Source organism: Polypterus senegalus, chromosome 11 (assembly GCF_016835505.1).
Source record: "Polypterus senegalus isolate Bchr_013 chromosome 11, ASM1683550v1, whole genome shotgun sequence".
NCBI lineage: Eukaryota > Metazoa > Chordata > Cladistia > Polypteriformes > Polypteridae > Polypterus > Polypterus senegalus.
Window position 1 is genome coordinate 10,752,322 of NC_053164.1, and position 7,958 is coordinate 10,760,279.

Sequence of the window (7,958 nt, forward strand, 5' to 3'; positions counted from 1 at the left end):
GTGCTCATCCGGGAACCATATAAAGGGGCGTCTCCATTCATTCGAGGCTGGAGTCGGGAGGCGGAAGGACAAAGCGTGAGGAGAGCTGTGGAGGCGGCCCGAAGAGAAAGGCGTTGTGGCCAGGACTGTGATTGGGGAAATTGTGCATGTGACTGGGGTCTGAGTGACCAATGAACTGGGGTCTTTGTGACCATATCATTTGTATATATTGAAAATAAAACGTGTGGTGGTGTTTTAACAACATGTCCGCCTGTCTGTGTCCGGGTCAACTTCCCCAATATATATATATATATATATATATATATATATATATATATATATATATTGTCACGCACAAGCATTTAGGGAACAGCTTAAAGACCCAACGAGCAGTGCGAAATCGCACATCAGGAGATGACTGCAGTGTACTAACTGCTCTCTCTTCGCTCTGACAGGAAAGACGAGAAAACGACGCCTTGAGTTCACCCAAAAACACAAGCCACTTCCGGGTTCCTTCCTTCCCTCTGGTCCCCCCAATGATGACATCACCATATCCCATCTCACCATCTTTACCTCAGTGGCTCCTTTCCCAGTATTCCCTTTCCAGTTCCATCCCCACAGCATAAAATGTCCGTCGATTATTATACTCATTGTCTGTATTGAATTTTTATGACTGACAAGGTAACTGCAAAACACCAGTTCTTACAGTATACCCCAACTCTTAAAGATCGTGGTTGTGCTTTCTTTTACTATATATATTACTATATTACTATATATATATATATTGGCACACATGTGCGACTAGGAGGATGTTGTATGGACCAAGCAAAGGTAATTCCCCGCCAGGCCAGGGAGTGGCGGGGGGCACTAAACCTTCTCCTGTTATCTCTACAGACCAGCCGCAGTAAAACCTGTCTGATTCAGAGCAGATGACGTCACTTACAGTTCCGGCGCCCAGAAGAATATAATTTCCGGCACCCAATCTGACATCTATAGGCCACTGGTGTGAATGTCTCTGACCAAACAATCAGAAACAGACTCATGAGGGTGGCATAAGGGCCTGACGTCCTCTAGTGAGCCCTGTGCTGACTGCCTGCCCAGCACTGTGGAGCTCGATTGGCATATGTCATTGAATACCAGAATTGGCAGGTCCACCACTGGCACCCTGTGCTTTTCACAGATGAGAACAGATTCACCCTGAGCATATGTGACAGACATGAAAGTGTCTGGAGAAGCCAAGAAGAATGTTATGCTGCCCGTAACATCGTTCAGCATGACCGGTTTGGTGCTGGGTCAGTGATGGTATATCTGGGGAGGCATATCCATGGAGGGACACACAGACCTCTACAGGCTAGACAACGGCACCTTGACTGCCATAAGGTATCAGGATGAAATCCTTGGACCCATTGTCAGACCCTATGCTGGTGCAGTGGCTCCTGGGTTCCTCCTGGTGCACGACAATGCCCGGTCTCATGTGGCGAGAGGATGAAGGAATTGATCCCATTGACTGGCCCCCACACTCACTCGCCTGACCTCAATCCAATAGAACACCTCTGGGTGGGACATTACGTTTGGGTCCATCCGACGCCTCAGCCTGTACAGGAGCTCAGTGATGCCCTGGTCCAGATCTGGAAGGAGATCCCACAGGACACCATCCGTCATCTCATTAGGACATTGTCAGGCACGAGTTTACAAACTACTGAGTACGATTTGGATTTGCAGCAATGAATTTTTGGCCAAATGGACTGGCCTGCCTGCCGCCTCATCATTTTTTCCATTTGATTTTTGGGGTGTCTTTGAATTCAGCCCTCTGTTGGTTGATCATTTTCATTTCCATCACACGATGTGCCATCCTTTCGTGCCTAACACATTACCAGGCCATAGTAGTAGAGATAGCCAGCAGGAGTTTTTCCCATTGAGACCTTATGTCTTTTCAAATTGTTCCTTTGATTTCGTGGGGTGCTTGGGGAGCCATATTTTGCCGGACTCCCATTTCACCCGGAAGTGCTTCCATACCACAGCGTTGGGACAACAGAAGTGCTTCCGGGTATCACATATCACAGCTTTTCACATTTAATTATTTTAAAGCATTGAATAATCACAGTTGAGCTAATCAAAATAACTAATGGTGCAAGTATTCCCCCCTACAATGGCAGCTGTGATATCCTGGGTTCTTTGTGCACAGGTCTCTCTCTTCTGTCAGCTTGGCACATTTCTATCTCTTCTTCTTTCCTATACTGCTGACATTCTGCCAGGCTGCATGGTGATCATGAATGAACAGCCATTTCCAGCAGTTATACTGCCTGACAATCCAGTTCTTCTGTTTATTCATTCAGATATGAGCTACCAAGCCATCATTCCAGATGCTTCTTCTTTCATTCACTGCTTTTTGAGCCATAAACATAATAAAATCAGGGATGAGATGGAGAGGGAGGACACTGATGTAACCACATGTCTGACCCCAGTGGAGGAGACACCTACCAGACTGTCCTGATGATGGCGTCATTGAGGGTGAAGCTAAAAAGACTTCATCTTGCTGATGTGATCCCATCACAGCGGTGGCCCAGTCACTCTGACAAAAGTCTTCTGCCATTTCTCCATGCAGAAAAGCAGCGCCACAGGTCAGTGAGACTTCAAGCACGAGTCGCTCCTCAATGGCAGGAATAACAGGCCTACAGGCAGCAGGGTGCTGGCAGAAGTGTAATGGCGCCAAAGTCAGAGGAACTGTGCCAACTGCTGGATGAAAGAACCCGTCAAGCACTTCACCAGAGAGGGGAGTTACTCTGAGAATAAGAGCGGAGGAGTTGCCAGATACTGTAGATGAGTTGTCTTGTGCAGCCCGCCAAGATTGCTAAAGAGAATGCCATGCGGCTGAAAGAGAACGGGGCGGAGCGGGAAGAGCGCGAGTGGCACTGCAGCACTTGTGAAAGAACATGGGGCCGGGCCCTGAGGTGCCCAACAGCTTCACCATTTTCTATTGGGCCCAGGACTGTCAATGCACACTAGCTGTTATTATCACCAGAAGGAGGCATTTGACCCATTGCCAAAATGATGCCAACAAGACTAGAGTATATAAAAATAAAGATTTTACAGAAGGAAATTGGATATATAGGGAAAGGCGAAGCTAACAGAAGAGAATATGAAGTCCAATTGGATTCTGGATCCACTGTACCACCCCATCAATGGCTTACCTGGCAGTGCGCAAGAAACACATTCCTCATGCCAATCCTAGACCTAAAACTAATGTCAATTGGATTGGATTACTGACAGCTACATTATATGGCTGCTCCAAACTTACTTTTACTAATTGTGATAGTGAAGACAGAGATTTTCAGAGTGGCTTTAATCTCAGAGAACAACTTCATTTTACCAGGTTCTCATCGGTAACCCAAGAACTTTCATGTAGCACCTTCAGTGCGTAGTCAGACCCCTTCACGTGTTAGACACTTTGTTATGTTGCAGCCTTGTGCTGAAATCATTTAAGTTCATTTTTTTCCAAATCAAGCAACCCTCAATACTCCAGAATGACAAAGCGAGATGGTGTCATGGTGGCAGTGTTGCTGCCTTGTAGTAAGAAGACCAGAGTTCGCTTCCCGGGTCCTCCCTATGTGGAGTTTGCATGTTCTCCCCGTGTCTATGTGGGTTCTCTCTGAGAGCTCCGGTTTCCTTCCACCGTTCAAAGACAAGCAGTTTAGGTGAATTAGTAATGCTAAATTAAATTAACCCTGGTGTGTGTTTGCTCTGCGATGGACTGTCACCCTGTCCAGGGTTTGTTCCTGCCTTGTGCCCTGTACTAGCTGGGTTAGGCTCAAACCCAAGCGTGACCCTGATCTGGATTAAGTGGGTTGGAAAATGACATGCTATCGTAGGCTGCATCAGGAGCGGGCAGGAGGAGGAGTACAGGAACCTAATCAAGGACTTTAATAATTAGTGCGACTCAAACTACCTACAACTGAACACCAGCAAGACAAGGAACTGTTGATGGATTTTAAAAGACCCAGGCCCCTCCTGGACCCCGTGATTATCAGAGGTGACTGTGCAGAGGGTGCAGACCTATAAATACCAGGGAGTGCAACTGGATGATAAACTGGACTGGACTGCCAATACTGATGATCTGTGTAAGAGAGGACAGAGCCGACTATACTTCCTTATAATGCTGGCATCCTTCAATATCTGCAATAAGATGCTGCAGATGTTCTATCAGACGGTTGTGGTGAGCGCCCTCTTCTATGCGGTGGTGTGCTGGGGAGGCAGCATAAAGAAGAGGGACGCCTCACGCTTGGACAAACAGGTGAGGAAGGCAGGCTCTATTGTAGGCACGGAGCTGAACAGTTTGACATCCGTGGCAGAGCGACGGGCACTAAGCAGACTCCTGTCAATCATGGAGAATCCACTGCATCCACTGAACAGGATCGTCTCCAGACAGAGGAGCAGCTTCAGCAACAGACTGCTGTCACCGTCCTGCTCCACTGACAGACTGAGGAGACCCCACACTATGCGACTCTTCAGTTCTACCTGGGGGGGTAAACGTTAACATTATACAAAGTTATTGTCTGTTATACCTGCATTGTCATCACTCTTTAATTTAATATTGTTTTTGTATCAGTATACTGCTGCTGGAGTATGGGAATTTCCCCTTAGGATTAATAAAGTATCTATCTATCTATCTATCTATCTATCTATCTATCTATCTATCTATCTATCTATCTATCTATCTATCTATCTATCTATCTATCCATCCATCCACTAACCAACCTAACTACAGGGTCACAGGGGTCTGCTGGAGCCAATCCCAGCCAACACTGGGCACAAGGCAGGAATCCAACCCTGGACAGGACGCCAGCCTACTGCAGGGTACACACACACCAAGCACACACTAGGGACAATTTAGGATCACCAATGCACGTAACCTGCATGTCTTTGGACTGTGGGAGGAAACCGGAGTACCCGTTGTCACAAAACGAGACAAAGACAGAAAAAGGTTTGGGGCAGCCACCCATGTAATTTGGTATCCTGGCTGCAAAGGTCGTTTTCTTTTCCAAATACCAGCACTGAAGTGCTTACAACAGAGTCCAAAACAAGACTGTCAGAGAAGGGAAAAGGGAAGGCTTTTAAAGGGGGAGGCAGGAAGTGAGGTCATAAGGATTGGGCACGTGTTCATCATTCATTGGATTAGTCCCGGATGTGACATCAGGGGGGCCGGAGCTGGCAAGGTCTGTCTCCATTGGCTCGGTCCCAGAAGTGACGTCCAGAGAGACAGGTGGAACCTCCCGGGTTAGGTCTACAGGGAAGTGAGAAAGAGAGTTAGTGCACTCTGCCACATCCCGGCATGGCTCAGAACTGCCTTCACTCGAGCCCTTTAGCTGCCTCCCATGCGCGCGTGTGTGACACCATAGAAAACCGACGCACACATGGAGAGAACATGCAAACTCCATGCAGGGAGGACCCGGAAAGTGAACCCGGGTCTCCTAAATGCGAGGCAGTAGCGCTACCCACCATGCCACCGTGCCGCCCATCTATCTATCTATCTATTTATCTATCTATCTATCTATTATATAGTGTCTTTCATATCTATCTATCTATCTATCTATTTACGACAAAGTGAGAAAGAGAATTTTTGCAAATGCATTAAAGGAAAAAATGGAAATACCCCAATAACACAAATATTGAGACCTTCTGCTATGACACTCGAAATCTGGCTTGGGTGCACCCTATTCATACCCTTTACTTGGCAGTGACAAGCTTCACACACTTGGATTTTGTGACTTTCTGCCGTTGTTCCTTGCAGATCCTCTCAACTTCTGACAGATTGGGTGTAGACCATCAGTGGACGGCTCTTCTCAGGTCTCTCCAAAGATTTTTGATTGGGCTCAAGTCTCTACTCTGGCTGGTCCTCTCAAGGACGGTCACAGAGTTGTCCCTAAGCCATTTCTTTGTTGTCTTTGATTTATCTTTAATTCAATGTATTGTCACAAGTTCCTTTTGTTTTGTGGGTGGTTTGTCAAGAGACAGGGTCACCTGTCCACCTCCATGTGGTAGCACACCGAGCCCTGTAAAGGCAGGGGAGGTCCACTGGTCTATAATTTATATTATTTCATTAGTGTACAGTATATTTTCTATGTATTTTTATGTGTTCCTCTTGTTCCTTGTATTTTGTGGGTGCTTCTCTAAGAGTTGGGGAATCTCTGTGTGGCACCACCTCGAGCATTATAAAGACAGGGGAGACCCACCAATCAAATACAACAACAACAACATTTATTTCTATAGCACATTTTCATACAAAAAGTAGCTCAAAGTGCTTTACATAATGAAGAAAAGAAAAAAATAAAAGACAGAATAAGAAATTAAAATAGACAACATTAGTTAACATAGACAAGGAGTAAGGTCCAATGGCCAGGGTGGACAGAAAAAACAAACAAAAAAAAATCCAGACGGCTGGAGAAAAAAAAAAAGATCTGCAGGGGGTCCGAGGCCACGAGACCACCCAGTCCCCTCTGGGCATTCTACCTAACATCAATGAAACAGTCCTCTTTGTAGTTAGGGTTCTCACGGAGTCACTTGATGGTGATGGTCACGTAGACTTCTGGCTTTTAATCTATCCATCATTGTTGGAACATCAGAATACGGAACATTTTAGCTGTTCCAGGTGTGGTGAGTTCAGTTATGTTCTATGATTTATTGCTTGCTAGATTTCTGACCTCTGCTTTTTAGATTCTGTGTTTGCTTTAGGATTACCTTCATGCAAATCTATTTTGTGGGTTGTGAAGAAAACACAAATTAAGGGTTGGGGAATCCATCCCTGTATATTGTGGGTTTGAAAAAAAAACAAACTTTGCTGTTAAGTACAACAGTCAGGTTTGCAATAAATGGCGGATACACGGAGCAATTTATGAGATTAGGAACGGAAGTAAAACTGGAGGAAGGGTGACGTGGGTGATTTTTCGGCAGAGGTGACGTCATCCGTGACCGATCAGAGGTGAAGTCATCAGGGTGAGTCGGGAGTAATGCGGAAGCTTCTCGGATGTTAGGATGGTGGTTTCAGGTTTCAGAACAAATTCAAGGTGCCGTAGATTCCTGATAATATAAAGAGAGAGGCGTTAATGCGTTGCCTTAGTTCCCGGTCTTGTGCTTTCTTGCGGCTCATCGGGTCCTTTAGCTGCCCCCTAATCGCTCGTGTGTGACAGCCTATTTGTGCTGATTTGAGCATTTTTGGAAATGCCTAATTTGTTTTGTTAAATAAATCTTTTATTTTTTATTAAAATCCTTCCTGTGCCCTTATTACTGTATAGAGAAACGGGTTTACAGTAACCCTCTCCCTCTATGGGCATTTGTTAATGTATTTAGGACTGATAGTTTTGTTTGCCAGTTTCCCATTCTGAGGGCCAGCTCCCAATTAAGCTGGCAGATGAAACGTAGGACCTGGCTGCTGCAATGGATGGCACACGTGGACTGGCATACCGACCAAGATTGAACAAGGATCCATACCCAACTGGGAGGCCAGTGCAATTGAAAGAACCAAGGGAGATGAGTACAGTTGAACATTTTCTCCCCCAATACAGTGATCCCTCGCTACATCACGCTTCGACATTCGCGGCTTCACTCTATCACGATTTTTTTCTCATACACGCTTATGTCACTAGGCATGCGCTATCTGAGAACTTTTATCTAAGCCCTATGATGGCTCCTAAACGTGCTGCTTTTTCTAAGCCTTCTGACAATAAAATTAAGCGCCGGAGGAAGATGCTTACTATCCAGGAGAAGGTGAAACTCTTGGATATAATTAAAGATGGCAATACCCTACAAAAGCCTCCTCACGCATATGAAAAGACAGCGCCAGCAACTGCCTATCAAGATGTTCTTCAGCCGCACACCCAGACACCCACTGCCTACTCCTAGTACTCCTTCAGCGGAAGAAGACAACGACGCACCACCTGAAGATACTGCACCACCTCTGAAGACTCTCCTACTGAGGTCGTGCC